This window comes from Bidens hawaiensis, unplaced genomic scaffold, assembly GCF_021521415.1.
Source record: "Bidens hawaiensis isolate Kalapana, Puna unplaced genomic scaffold, B.hawaiensis_p1.1 tig00003510_1, whole genome shotgun sequence".
Classification (NCBI taxonomy): Eukaryota; Viridiplantae; Streptophyta; class Magnoliopsida; order Asterales; family Asteraceae; genus Bidens; species Bidens hawaiensis.
Genome location: NW_027491198.1, coordinates 1,060,058 through 1,075,980, shown reverse-complemented (window position 1 = coordinate 1,075,980; position 15,923 = coordinate 1,060,058). Strand labels below are relative to the sequence as shown.

Genomic DNA, 15,923 nt, shown 5'->3' with positions numbered 1-15,923 from the left:
ACTTTGACGCCACAAAGTTTGTGGGTTTGTCGGTGGGGTCAAGCAGGCTTTGTTTTGGTTTGCTGCCTGTCATATACGCGTGTCTGAGGCTATGACGCGTGTAAGTGACTCCTCTATTCCACCGTCTTCATTTTATTAATTCTATCTACCACATTCCCCTCTCTCTTATTCTCTCTACTGTATCCTCTCCGACGTTCATAAATCTGATTTGGAATCTTTTGTGGCGCCGGACGGTGGTCGTGTGGTGGTGCGTATTTACCGCCGTCCGTTCCTAAATGAGATGTGGCGTTTCCGGGTAGAGCGTTTGGTGATCGTCGCCTATGTAGTAGAAACCCTGAATGTCATGTGTTTGGATCTCATATTACCAATAAAAAGTTCTTTGGCATTAAGGTAACCACCAGATTTCCCACTTAATTGTGCTTTTGATTATGTTAAGAACGAATGGTAAATAAATTGACAGGTTAGCGAGTTCTAGGGTTTTTGAATTCGGGTGTATGGTGGAAATAGAGAGATAATTATAGATATGGGTTGGTTTTCTTCTTCATTTGACAGGCTAGGCTAATTTAGATAGATATTAAATGATTCGGTTTAACAAGGCTATTCTACTATAGTGTGTATTCAATAGTTATATATTGAACAATTTAAACCTGAATTTTGTCCACATGGCTTGGTGCCCGTTTGGTTGCTAACGGGCTATGATGATAATGCATTTGAGCCTAACCAAATGCCTAGGAAAACACAACAGTTTAACCAAGTTAAATGCAACAATTGTATTTCAGTTTTATACTTATGTCAGCAGGAAAATGAATGTTAAAAGATCACAACAGGAAAAAAGAGGCTAAAAGTTCACATGTGGAAGCTAAGGTATGCATTTCATGTTCTATCACTGTGTAACACAAAAAGTTTCAATTATAAGATTTCAAATTTCTTTTAAACTAATTGTTACAAAACTAGCATACTTAATTAGAGTGTAGCCCGACTACTTTTGGGTTCTACTTGATTGTGCATTAGACGTGTACATAACCAGTATATTTTTACGAAATGATTCCAATTTGGGCTCAATTAATTACGCCACCAAAAATATATTAGTATGTGTTTCTTTATATTATTATTTTGGTGAACTAAGTAATCTTAGATCGGGACAAGAGTAAATGGCACGAAAGGTTTAAAAACCACTGCTACGTTCAAATGTTGTAGTCTACAAAATTATTATTTTTTAATAATAATAATAATTGAAATGGTATCTAGCCTTACAGATTTGTATTCATTTTTGGGGTTGTGTTTTTGTCATACACTTAATGTTGGATTGCCAGTTATTAGTTAATATAAGCAATGTCTTCTTTACGTTTCATCAGATGGCTTCTGAGTTAGATATATGCTACTACATACATGGAGAGGTTCATATAAAGGTAAGCCATCCACTTATCTTAATAAGATAAAAAAAACTACTTAGATTTAAATGTAATATTTTCCAAATTTCTAAAATACCCATGTGCACAATTAAAACTACTTGCTGTTTAAATGTAATATTTTTCAAATTTCTAAAATACCCATGTGTACAACTATATCTGCTGCAATGAATTAACAGTGGGCGGTTTCCAAATTGAAATGCTACATTTTAAATTCAAGTTGAATATTTAGATCCTTGATTGTTGATGTAATCTTGATCAAAATATGTGATTTTAACATGATTTCAACTTATGGCAACCGCTATTTCTTTGCAGAAAATGAAGTAGGTGCATATCCATATGCCTACATGTTGTAGAAGACAGTTAAATGCACCACAAGCATGCAAGTTAGGATTGATAATGTTACATTTCAAAAATATTTGAATGTTTGCTGAACCGTACTTAATGTTATGTTAATAGTAATACTTACTATGTATTTGCAATTACCGCATAACGTCTGTCATGCACAACCATGCCCGGCGCGCCGGGTCATTTACTAGTTTTAAGCTAAAACTCATTATTTTCGCATAAGATCTGGACCAAAAAACCAAACCTTACGGTAGAAACATATCATTTATTTATTGAGATAATAAAAGTCAATGTCCTAAAAGAATTAAGAATATGAACTTGAGTATTGAACATTACGAATTTTAAAGACTCTTCAACAAAATAATTTGTTTCAAACATTGCTTTCTTACTCTGGCTCAAGCTACAACCAGAATTCATTCTCTAATATTAGCATCAGGGCCGTCTTCGAGGATTTAGACACCTCGACTGAGTCGAAATAAAAAGGCCTATAGCCTTAACAAGTAACGAAATATATAAGCTAAACTTTCTAAATGACGGTGAATAACAATAAACATAGAAAAATATATCATTAAAATTAAATACGTACCGTAATAACTAACTATTAACCAATTATTCGTGATACTCTCTGAACATTGGATAAAAAAAATAGTTTGGTCCTTGGTGGCTGCTGGCTTGGTCAACCGCAGACGAGCTTGGTGGTCAACAGTGGTGGTCGGCTGGGTTGGTCATTGTTCAGGTTTTGTTCAACATTCGCAAAGAATAAAGGAAGCAAAAAAGGAATTTCAGTCAACAGTTATTTCTTTTATTTTGCATTGGGAGTTTATTTAAATTTTTAGTTTTTGTTTGGACCCAATAATTTAAACTTGATTAAATAGATTATAAATAAAAACCAATTTTGGGCCCAATAATTATAAGATGGTAAAGTTCAAATCATATTTTACAAATTTTATATTTTAAATATATATATATATAAAATATAAATATAAAAAATTTTGGCCCTCAAAAATTGCATGTCCCGGCCGACGGTCCGACCGGCACCACCCTCCAGCCGGCCATGCTTAGCGTTAGCGTTGACTAGAGACTGTCTGTGTATGGGATAAAGCCATTGTTAAAGCCACCTGAGCATGTTGTAGTTGAGGTGAGCGGGGGTTTCAGTGAATTTCTTTTTTTTTTTTCTAAATGTAAAATAACAATATAAATTAAAAGATAAATTTTCAATGAAAAATAATAAAAAAATTAATCTCAAACATTGAACAATATAAAAAAAGTTAATTTAAATTTCCGTGTCGATGTAATCAGTTGTTGTCAGTTTTCAAGTGTTTGCTAATGTATATATATATTAAGCCATTAAAAATACAATAATGTCTAACGGGTTTTTTTAAATCGAAGTATAGCTGTTAAAACACTTCTTAATTAGCTATTTGGTTTTACATATATATGATTAGTAACATATGGACTTTAGTTTTAGAAAAGCACACTTGAAAGTAAATAAATAACAAGACCCGTCTTGATTGTTTTCTTCTCCTTTCATGGCTCACATGTACATCCCCACTTCCAACTGTCACATTTTACATCGCTATCATACTCACGCTCGCCCACTAGCGCCCCCACTCACACCACCATGTTGTGGTGTGTGTTACCACGATGACAACGAGGTAGGTGCTAGCGTCCCCGCTGAAGCATCACAACACACAATCTTAAATTAGAGTATCATCACTAGAGTCTTTATGTAAAATTTTGTGCTTGTACTTGATTGGATTATAAATATCTTGAGGATGTTGGAAAATATGTGCTACAGAGTTTTGATAAATACATTTATAATTGTTTTTCATTTACTCTTAACAAATTGTGAAATTGAGTGATTAGGGGTTAGTATAAAACTTGATAAACAAATACTTTTGAAATAAACCTAGCCAAACATTAAAGGTACATAAATGAAAGTGGGTTTTTAACCATTTGACCCAAGTGGCATTCACTTTTCTGTTCCTATTAACTATCCAAAGAAAAGAATAACTAAGAAACAACTAAAAAATAAGCTCCCTTTTCATATTACTAGCTTCAAATATCACCTAATTTCTTGTCTTCTAAAAAAACCCATCAACTCATGAAAATACCGGCCTCATTAACTTCTTACTTTCTCTTTATCATCTCAATCTAAACTTCAACATTCACTTTTATAATAAGATGATCTCAATTTAAACTTCAACATTCACTTTTATAATAAGATGTCCCAAACTAGACGTGTAAAACCTAATTAAGATTTTAAGTAACACGCTAGCTGAAAGGGGTTTAAGTAAATGCAACTAAGTCCCACATTGAGAAGGTTAAGGTGATGAGTGGACCACTTTCCTCCATATTTGACCTCTTTCCTCCTTAAAAAGACCACTTTTTCTTTACATAAGTTCCCAACATATCCTTTAATCAAGAACAGACAAGGCAATTTCAATATTAATAGTAATAAATCACAGCCCTTCATTTCTAATCCTGTAGTTGCAAAATATTAAAAGTGTTACATTCTATCTAAGCAAATTAATAATCATTGTTTTGTGTAAACAGCAATGTAGTTATAAACAAGAACACTTTTTACTAATTATCATCTGGATCCAAAGAGACATTTTAAAGAGTTTTGGTAATTATAACGCTCATATACCAGTGGTATCTAAGAGCTACGAGAACCGTATAATTGTAGTTATCGAATGTCCATAGAAAGGAATTCAGCAAAAAGTCAAAAACTATATTGTACAATAACAAAAATACATATATATAAAATATAACATGTAATAATTTATTGTGACAGAAGCCATTAAATCTAATTTACTAGTGCGGGGACAATCCTAGACTATCAAATTTACCAGCTGCGGCCCTCACTATCTTGATTCATCATTCAGAACTCATGTCATCTTCATTTCAATCACAATCAACATAAGACTTTCCTGCGGGTAAATTACCTTGTTTGAGCCCAAGAACACTACTCTGCAGTAGAGGTGGTTCGGAATTCGACTCACTCTCATCATCATCATCATCATCATCATCTTCTGACTCCATCTGAATCTTCTTCTTCCTCATAGTTTTTAACACCAATTTCATTCCCTGGTAAACTGAACTCCAAGTCGAAAAACGGTCGTCGTCGTCTTCGGTGTCTGACTGCTGACTGCGGTGACAATGGTGGTGGCGCTTACGAAATCATTCTTGGTTGCGTCAACAGCGTTGGTTCTCCAGTATCTTAACAAGCCTCCATGGTTGGGAGAGCCAGAATATGGAGGAACAAGAAAAGGGATGGTGTTATTTAGTAGGTGCTTGTTTAATGGTGATCAAGTACAGAAGCAGAGGCTAGAGAGTGAGAGTATGTATTATTTATTCTTTTAGTTTTGCCTGTAATATTATCAAACTTATATAAATACTGCATATGATTTTATTTGTTTTTTAATAAAAGATGGTGTGTACGTTTTCGAGTCTGAAAATTAACAAATTTGGAATGTGTTTTAAATTTTATAATCACTCTAGGGATTTAAAATATGCATCCTCTAATGTTATATTTGTTTAAAGTGATTACAATATCATTTGACAAATTTGGAATGTCGTTGTTTATGTCGTTTATTTGTTAAAGAGATAGAGAGAAGAATATAAAATACACGTAGTCATTTGGTTCATTCACTCAAAACTAGAAGGCTTGGGTTATTCATACATCATGTTGATTATTCACACACCATGGTAGCCTATATGACTATACGGCTTGTATAGGTGCATAGTCAAGTCATTTTCAAGCAGAAATGTCAGCTCTTATTCTTTTGTATCGTATAGCCCCTATACGGCTCGTATAGGGCTATATGGCTCGTTTATGGTCTATTTGACTCGTATAGTTTTTTTTTTCAATTTTAAAATTACAAAATATTAAAAATAACACCCGAGTTGGTTACAAAATAAAAATATACATAACAACCTACGTACAACATGAGCGTTTCGGGGTAACGACATTTTAGTTTCATTTGTTGGTGTAGATGTTTTGGCTCGTGTTAACTCAGCTTTTGAAATATATCGTTTATAATTTATAATATTATAGTTGTTTAATGCCTTATAGACACATGACATGTTGTATATACGAGTCGTATAGACCCTATACGGGTCGTATAGGTCAGACGAGTTACATAGGCTATACGAGCTGAAAAATCTATACGGCTCGTATAGACTGCAAAAAGCTGCCACACTGACACACTCGTACGCATGTCAATAAGTTAGGGCTATACGACTCGTATAGGCCCTATACGAGCCGTATAGCCTTATTCCCACACCAGGGGGCTGGTGTATACATAGCATGACCCAACTAGAATTAAACGTTGCCGAAGACTTATGTTGGAACATCTCAGTTCATTGACAAAGTCCGAGAACAAAAAAGCAACAATCACAATTTTTATCGGACATACAAGCAAAAGTACCAAAATAAAGGGAATCATCAAATTAGCCATTTTGACTAAAAAATGCTATATAATTAAAGCCATGAGAAATTTGTTAGATTACAAATTTACTCTTTTTGATGCTAGAGGAAGATGAATGATGCAGGAGAAATGGTGTCGCAAGAGATTAAAAGGGTGGATGAATGAGGTGATGTGTTGCTTATATGGTCAATGATAAGAGAAAAATAATGTCATATAAGGTATAGGGGTGTTTGCACATGAGATAAAAGGCTAACGCATGTCCAAAAACTTAAGGTTGTTTTTGTAATTCAAAAATGTAAAGACTATCTTCATAATGTTTTTAAAAGGTATTTTAAGCAGTTTGCAAAACAGTTATGTTTAATTACCTAACTGAGTGAAACAAATTTTATAATTAAATTTATTAAACGAGTAAAAATGTTAAAATACCTAACTCACTTTCCGGATGGACGAGTAAGATCTCGTGAAGGTTTTTAGGAAACTACACCCACGAAGTTTTAGGTACAACAAAATATACACAAACCTGAAATAACCATAGCAAAAGGAACATGAAAACACCTCGGACAGGCGGAACCTCATAACTTGTAATTCTTTCACCAAAACACTATAAAACTCCGACTTTTCCGTGTGTCATCCCCGCACTTGACTTTTGCTACTATTGCATGTTTGAAATAAAGCTGTGAAAAAAACTACAAAAATAATATTAAATACAAACTAAAAATAAATCCAGGTTGCCTCCCGGTCAGCGCTATGTTTTTGTTAAGGTCTTCAGTCAGACCGTTACCTAATTTAGCGGTTATGGTGGTCTAATGGAGTACTTACCTTCCTCCATCTCACTCCGTGTGCTTCTCCAACAAAGTGGTATCTTCCCTAGTGCATTCCACCGTGGCCCAAAACACGCCAACCTTCTTTGTTCGGTGGTTTCTTTACTTTTTCTTTCTTTCAAGGTTTCTTCTTACTTTTTTCCATCCTTCTCATTATTAACCATTGTTTCCATCATAGTCTTGATATAAGCAGTTGAGCTTACTGCTTCTCCGATCTGAATCGTTACCGCATTCAACTCCCATTTATCCTTCTCTCTCTTTGACCTATCAAACACATAATCCTCCCTTTTGGTGTTATCCTCGCTTACGCGAGGAAGACACATGTTAGTAGCACAAGACCTTGAATATTTATTTTCAAGAGAATAATCATATGATTTTGAAAATATATTTAAAATTAACTTACGTTTACCGAAGGTCACGCAAACTGTTCCATCTCGGCAAATGATCTGAGCATTTGATGTTGCCAAAAAATGTCTTCCCAATATCACCCGGGGTTCTTCATTCTTATATGATGCATAATCGAGCACCAAGAAATCTTTAGGGTAGTAAAAATCACCAAACATTACCGCAAAACCAACCAACTTCTCCTGAGGATGTCTTCGAGTGAAATCAGCTAACACCTAGATGGTTTCAACTTCTTGTAATGCCCAAAGTCAAATTTGTCATACACGTTTCCCGGTAGCACACTTACACTCGCGCCATAATCAACTAACGCCTTGGTAGTATTGAATTCCCCAATCTGAGTGAGAATAAGTGGAGCTCATGTTTCAAATTCTTCAACCATGTCATTCACCACATTTTTCAATGGTGATAGCACTAACATGTGCTTTTTCCCATTTGCTGAACTTCTACTTTGGTGGCTTGGGTTATTCAAAGTATCACTCGGTAGCTTTGATGGATTTCTTTTCAAACTTGCCACCTCTTCAGCTAGCTGACTCATTTGTTCATCCCTTTAGGCATTAGCTTTCTCCTGAAGCTCTAACCTTTGATTATCACTTTTATTCTAAGCTTCCTGATCTGCCTTCATTTGGTTCAAGAAATCCATGACATACTTGATTGACTCCTCTTTATTACTCGATGCCGCTCCGATAGCTCGATCTCCGTACAGATTAGCACCATCGGAAATGCAGGAGCTATCCAATCAGCTTCAGGAATTATTAGATAAATGATTCATAAGACCGATTTTCTCACCTTGGGAGCTCTAGTCTTATTTGTGAAAAAGAAAGATGGCTCTTTTCGGATGGGTATCGATTACCGAGAATTGAACAAACTCACTATTAAGAATCAGTACCCACTACTGAGGATTGATGATTTGTTTGACCAGTTGCAAGGATCCAGCTATTACTAAAATATTGATCTGCGATCCGGATACCACCAACTACGAGTTGTAGAAGAGGATATTCATAAAACTACTTTCAGAACTCGATATGGCCATTATGAATTTCTGGTCATGCCATTTGGCCTAACGAATGCACTTGTTGTATTCATGGACCTTATGAACAGGGTTGTAAGCCATACTTGGATAAATTCGTGATAGTATTCATCGATGATATACTTATTTATTCACGAACCAAGAAAGAACATGAGCAACACTTGACATTAATCCTAGAGTTGCTAAAGAAAGAAAATTTATATGCCAAATTCTCTAAATGTGATTTCTAGTTTCGAGAAGTCCACTTTCTAGGGCATGTAATTAATGAAAACGGTATCCACGTTGATCCCACAAAATTTGAAGCAATTAAGAATTGGGAGACACCAAGGTCACTTATTGAAGTGCGACAAATTTTGGGATTGGCTGGTTACTACCATAGATTTATCGAAAATTTTTCTTCCATAGCTCAACCTTTAACCCAGTTAACCCAAAAAGACAAGAAATATGATTGGACCGAGAAGCATGAAGAAGCTTTCCAGCTACATAAGCATAAGTTGTGTAGTGCACAAATCCTGTCACTTCCAGAAGGAACAGACAGATTTGTAGTTCATTGTGATGCTTCACGACTACGACTCAGATGCGTGCTTATGCAACGAGATAGATTGAGAGCCTATGCATCACGACAACTCAAGGTGCATGAAAAGAATTACACAACCCATGATCTGGAATTAGGAGTTGCGATATTTACTCTCAAAATCTGAATACATTACCTCTATGGCATCAAATACACGATCTTCATTGATCACTAAAGTCTCCAGCACAATTTGATCAAAAAAGAATTTAATATGAGACAACGAAGATGGGTATAGCTACTCACTAGATCTTCGATATGAGTGTTAGTATGTGTTTTTATAAGAGAGAATTGGATAGAATTCTTTTCAAGGCACACCAAATGAGTGCAACATGAGCCACTATTTATAGGCAATCTGGAGTGTGAGACACGACCGCGTGGTTGGTAGGCACGCCCCTGTGCATTTTTATGACATGTACCAGATTTTTTTTGTCTTTTCTGAAAGGTGACCACGACCCCGTGGTTGGTAGGCACGACCCCGTGGTTTTTAATGGCATGTGCTAATTCTTTTTTTTTTTGTCTTTTCTGTGTTCACGTCCACGGCCCCGTGGTTGGTAGGCATGGCCCCGTGCTTTTGCTTCCAGATTTTGTCTTTTCTTGTGTTCAGAAGCATGGGGGCGTATTTCTTTGTTTTCTTGTATTCTCTTCTGTTTTTCTTCGTCTTTTTGCTTGTTTCTTCGTTTGGGGCTTGGTTTCACCTGAAATTATGTTTTATTATGATAAGTAGCCTTTTATGCTATGTTTTTTGATAGAAATTGCAGTTTTTAGGGATTATTTGATGCCGAAAAGATCTATATTTTTATGTACATCAAACATCCCCACACTTGAATATTAATTATAACTACTAAGTTAACCAAACAAACCTAAACAACTACTCCAACAAATCTTGTCCATCTGCATTGAAGTTGATGGTGTTGATCATGTTCGGTCAGGTGTACACCAGCACCACCATACAACTCTTAGGTGGCTCCATGAAAAATAGAGCAAAATGACAGCTACAAGGAACAAGCAGGAACACGAACTTGATTAGTAATCGAAGCTACAGTTTCACATTTCATAACTCAAAACTAAGACCTGATTCATACCTGAGAAAAGTCGGGTATTGGAGAAAATGGCTATTAGCCATGCCATTATGGTTAATTGAAGACGGCAGCGAGAGGAAGACTGCGGCGAGAGGAAGACGGCAACGGAGGAAGACGGTGGTGAGAGAGGAAGACAAAGACAGTTAGGGTTGCAAAATGCGAATGGGAGGGGCCTTAATTGAGCTCGTGGTTTATATAGGGGTAAAAAGACATTTCGGCCCTTGAAAATGACGGACGTAACAACCGTTAGTTAACTGGGCCCGATTGCAAAAAAATGTTGACCACAAGGACCATAACTGCAAAATTCCACCATGGGGTTTAAACCTGTATTTTGGATATCATTATAGGGACCAAAACTGCAATTAACTCAATAATAAATTATTTGCATGTAATAAGAAAAAAGATAAGGGGAGAAATAACACTAGATGTATAGTGGTTAAAGTGGATGTTAATAAACTCATCACACGTCTACTTCTCAAGTGATCACCTCTTTAATGCCATACCCCCTTTAAAATCTCACTAGTCGAGTATTGATCACCTCTTTAACATCTCACTAATCGAGATAGTAATCATTTTTACCTTTCTCACTTACAAGATGACGATTACCCCTTCAAATTCTCACTAAATGGATAGTGATTACCATTTCATTCTTCATAATCTTTGTAGATGATTATGTCTCTTAAACCTACATAGGTGTTCAATAAGCATATTACATGAAACATAAACAGAGCGGATTAGTTAACATTTATTTAAACCTTTATAATATGTTTTATCATCTTATCCATTAACTCTTTACTTATTGTATATCTTATATCATGAGTTGATAAAAAAAAAAGTTCAGCAAAAGAATTAACGTCTGCAATTAAACAAAACAAAGAGAACCTATTTACCCCACCTAATTTATAAGTTATAACGCTAAATGATGTCAACGATCAACTGTGTGGTGTCGAGTTTCTGTTGTGCAATATAACCCAAAAAAAAATCTACAGTACAATATGTTCTTAACCATATTCCTTGCCGCTCTATAGAATGCTATTTTAGGTAAACTAAAAGAATACATTTTGAGTACCAACCGCACCAAAAAAAACTCAATTATTACTCCTAGGGGTTAAAAAAGACTTATAATTGGATATATCATATATATCTATGCATTCCGGCCCTTGTAATTGCACTTTACGTAGCTCAGAAACCGATTTTGATATTAAATTCATGGATTCTTCCTTTGATTTTATGTGAGACATGCATGTTATTTAAGATATGTTTTAAACATATGCAATCATCTATTACTATTGCGTAAACTCTTAGATATAAGATTGAAGATATAAATATACTTCAGGCTACTGGTGGTCCATTGGTCTGTATTTCTCTCATGTAGTAGAGCCTAGAATATAAAGCTGAAGATGATAGATGCATAATAAACTAAAGGTCAAATTATATATTTTATTATGTCTAATATTGTTTTACTAGTATTATACTTGATGAAAATTATATATTTTATATATTTTCAGAATTAAAGTTAGTAACATGTGGCGGTCATCTTTATTTTATAATATAAAGTTCTGAAATAGTAGTTGTTTTCTTGTTACAAATCGGGGTATAGGGTTTGTCTGGTTGTTTGTTGAGTGAACAGAGCAGTGAGTCATGTGATTGCAGAAGTATGTGTAAGCGTGTGTGTCAGGGGAAACAAAATTCACACTTTCACCCTTTTGTCTTTTTATTTAATCCTTTTCCAAATTCTCCAATTTACTCAATACCAAAATATCTTTATCTTTACACACACATATATGATATATACAATGATATCTACGATTCTACTCAAGTTGAATTTAAAAATCAATGAACAAATAAACTCCTTTATGATTTACTCATCATCTTTCATTACGCATTAGTATAATATTTATTTAATTTTAACTAACAACAACCGTATCATGCAAATCTCACAAATAACATAAGCTACTGGCATAGTCTAGGAAGAGTGGATGTAAGCAAACCTTATCTTTATCCATGAGGATAGAAAATCCGTTTTCAGAGAGGCATCTGACTCCAAAAGAAACAGCATACATGTATCAATATCAAAATATATGATGACACAATGATAAAGTAAACTACAATCACGTACATATAACATCCTATGTGTAACACAATTTTTAGTTAAAGATGTTCTCGGGATGTATTTCACTTAGATAGCTTTGACATAAGAAGTCAATTGGTCTAGAATATCGATTGACTCGATAATTTATTTTGTTTAGTATATGGTGAGTCTAATTAAATTGTTTCTGAGTCAAAAGGTCAAGATTTATGGTCAAATATGTTTCGTAAGTCAAACATAGTGGCGGGAGCTTATGAGAATGATAGTAGCAACAGAAGACCATTACCATTCTAAAAAAACTAAGCATGGCTTGTCTAAAAAAGGCATAAAACGAAAAGAAAAACACGGTGTCAAGGTATTAGCATACACAAAGTTTGTGACCAAAATCCAAAGGATACCAACAATGACGGTTACATAATACATAACATCAAAGTACCAAGGACTTCGACAAAACAGGACATAACCTTTTGTTATCATGTCAAAGGTTGACAAATGAATGTTGTTCCACAGTTTCAAAAGTGGTTCTTTAGAGTGACATAAACCTAAGAACAAGATGTCCAAAAGATCAAAGGTCAATATTACGTGGTTTTATGCTACATATAGAAGAAATCCTTATGCAATCACTAATAGATACGAAGATAAATCCTACTAAGTTATATATCTGTCTAGTGTCTATATTTCTTTTTACTTTTTTTTTTATTCTTATAGATAATTATACTTAAAGTATGCATATGTTGAACTAGCTAGGGAGACGGGATACATAAATCTGGCCAAAAGGTCCGAGCTATTGGCTAGCATAACCAAAAGAGATTCAGATATTCCGAGGGTTGAGGTGGCAACAGAAGAACCCTTCATTATGCTCTTATATATATGCGAAGAACCCTTCATTATGCTCTTATATATATGAGAGCGGAAACTTAACCCGAAAACCTAATCTTTTTATTGATCACAAAGTACTCTATTCTATAATGTTAGAAATCAGTCTAAATGAAAAATCAATAAAAATCTTTAGGGCATGCAAACCAATTGAAAAGTCAAAATCCAAAATCTGTCTCAATTGAATAATTCTAAAGCTAATCTTTTAGGTCATTGGGTATGGTCCTCATTCACCCCTCACCATAAAGTCATAAACCATGAGCTAGTAAAAGAAAAATCAAATTACCAAATGCCCCTAAAAGGACAGTGTCTAATAATGCCGGATGTGAATAACTCCCAAGGGTTACAAAGGTATATTACATGACTCTGAAACACACCCTGATAGTAATTTATGACAACCATGGTACAATGATTCAACTGTTGGTACTATTTTTTATGGGCCACCCTTTCTTCTTTTCTTTTCTTTTCTTTTCTTTTCTTTTTTTATTTACAAATAAACAAATATTGTAGGAATACAATAAAATCTATAAAAAAAACTGAAACACAATCAATAAATTAGTATCGAATATGCTAATTACTAATATAATTTCATTTGTCTTCATATAGGAATCCAAATATTGTAATCATATATAAGCACGTGAGCATGATCCTAAACATTTTTATTGCCTTAATGGTGACAAAACATTAGCATACCAAGTCTTTAATACATTGATGATCCCTCACTTAAGGATTATATCTTTAGGCTCTCTGTCATAATTTGGTTACTCGTCTCGTCGTAATCGGTCCTTAGGTTACGTGGGAGATCAATTAGCAATTGTGTTGTATACCAGTTTTCCGCTAGAAAAGTCGAAAGCCAGAAGGTTGTTCAATCACTTACAATTATCTAAATTATATACGAGTTATTAATTAAGAATAAAAGAAAGGCAACACTAATAATGTGTATTATTATTATTATCAAAATCATTATAAAGAACTGGTCAATCTTAATGGACAAGTAGCCTATTAAAAAACAAAAACAAGTGGTCCACCAAAAATGTCCTATGTTGATGAAATTTAATTAGATGCGTCGTGAATTTTGAAGCAACATCGTCGTTCATGTGCTCAATCATCATAACGAAAGATATATATATTGAATACAACCAACAAGTCATAGAATGAGGACTCGTGAAATATCTTATTTAAACATGCATCAATTATATCGACATAGAGATTGTATATAACTTTTTGTTGCAAAATAACTCTTTCATGACTGTCTTAATTTGCCCTATGCATTTCTTCGTGTGCATAATCTGATGTAGGTTTTCATCACAACCACATGTATGCGCACAAACGCCTCAAAATTGTCACCGTCACTGTCACAACAATATATAGCAGACTAAGGAATTCTTTTTATGGGTGTTCTTTAATTATCGGTGCTGGGATATTTATAAACTTGATCACATATTTTTTATCCCGGTGTCAATTCGGTCTATTTTAAAAACTCAAAACCTAGCATTATGTCAAACATGTGAATCTCAACACCACACAAATATTCATGGGTTGACACGAACACGACATATGAAATGACGATTTTTTATTTTATTTTCCTGAAATGATTTTATAATTTCACAACATAAAACACAAATATATATATAAAAGAGTTGCATTTTAATTATAAAAATTTATGTCAGAATTTTTTAAAGTTCTTAATATTGGTATAAAATATCCAACCAATTGAATTTAGATCATAAAAATAAAGAACACAATTAATAAAATACAATATATATGGATTAAATGGGTTTGCGGGTTCAAGTGACATGAACCTATTTTACTAAAGGCGTAATGGATGATTGACGTTAGTTATTCAACTTTAAGAACAACTAGCTTGGTCTAGTGATGAAGGTGTATATTTTAAAATAGTTATGGATTCTAGTCTTACTTGATAAATGAGGTAAAATAGATGAGAAAATATATTAACGGTTAAAAAAATCATAATAAGCTATTCAACTTCGTGTGTATCATAAAGTGTGTGTATTTATAGGCAGCAACCTCAACCTTCGTGCAAACCATATAGGGTGTACATTTATAACACTTTTGCTAGAACAATCAAAATGGTAGAATCACTAGGTTTCCAATGAAGCAGAAGAGACCAAAGAGCAGTTACTTGTTTTACTCCTTTTCAGTTGTTAGGGTTTTTTTTTACAATTTACTAGTAAAAAATGGGTACCGGTACCGAAGACGAAAATTAATCAATATACTGATACCGTACAAATCCCGAAAACTTAAAAAGTGTATACCGAATTAGCACCATAGGTACCCGATTAGATACCGTTAACCGGTAGGCCGGTACCATTTGCTCACCTAATATAAAGTCAGAGCTAAATTAGTAATCATTAATTGCTACTCTCTTTATTTAACTTCGTTTGCAATCGTTATATCAGTTTAGATTTATGTTTATTTGACTTGTGTGTGTATTAAATAATGTAATACAAAGAAACAAATTTATATAACTACTTTAGAAAATTTAGACGTAAATTTTTACTGAATGTACCCTTACTAAAGTAGTGGTATCTTCTCTCTAACATCTAACCATATCTTACCAAAAATAATGGACAAACCTACCAGCTAACCTGATATAAAATTCAATCATTCATAACCCATAGGCCATAGTGTTTGTATTTGTAGCAACCTCGACGTTTATGTGTCAACTAGTTACTAGGATTTTGAATGATTAATATGGAACATGTCGGTGGGCATGATCTCCGATCAAGAGACAATCATATGACTCGAAATTTGGCTATCTGTTTCATCTCCCATGCTTCTGCAAAGCATTCATATTCAGTTCTAAATATGCTCTTTCCAAGATCACAATTCCCAATGGTG

The 15,923-nt window shown here is 34.2% G+C and overlaps 1 long non-coding RNA gene across 1 annotated transcript; it reads left to right on the top strand.

Moving 5' to 3' along the window:
- Positions 1 to 362: 362 nt before the first annotated feature.
- Positions 363 to 1,898, top strand: LOC143623656 (uncharacterized). The gene is made up of 4 exons (XR_013151937.1): positions 363 to 390; positions 800 to 864; positions 1,356 to 1,409; positions 1,725 to 1,898. It is a non-coding gene; the product is annotated as an uncharacterized LOC143623656 (long non-coding RNA).
- Positions 1,899 to 15,923: the final 14,025 nt, after the last annotated feature.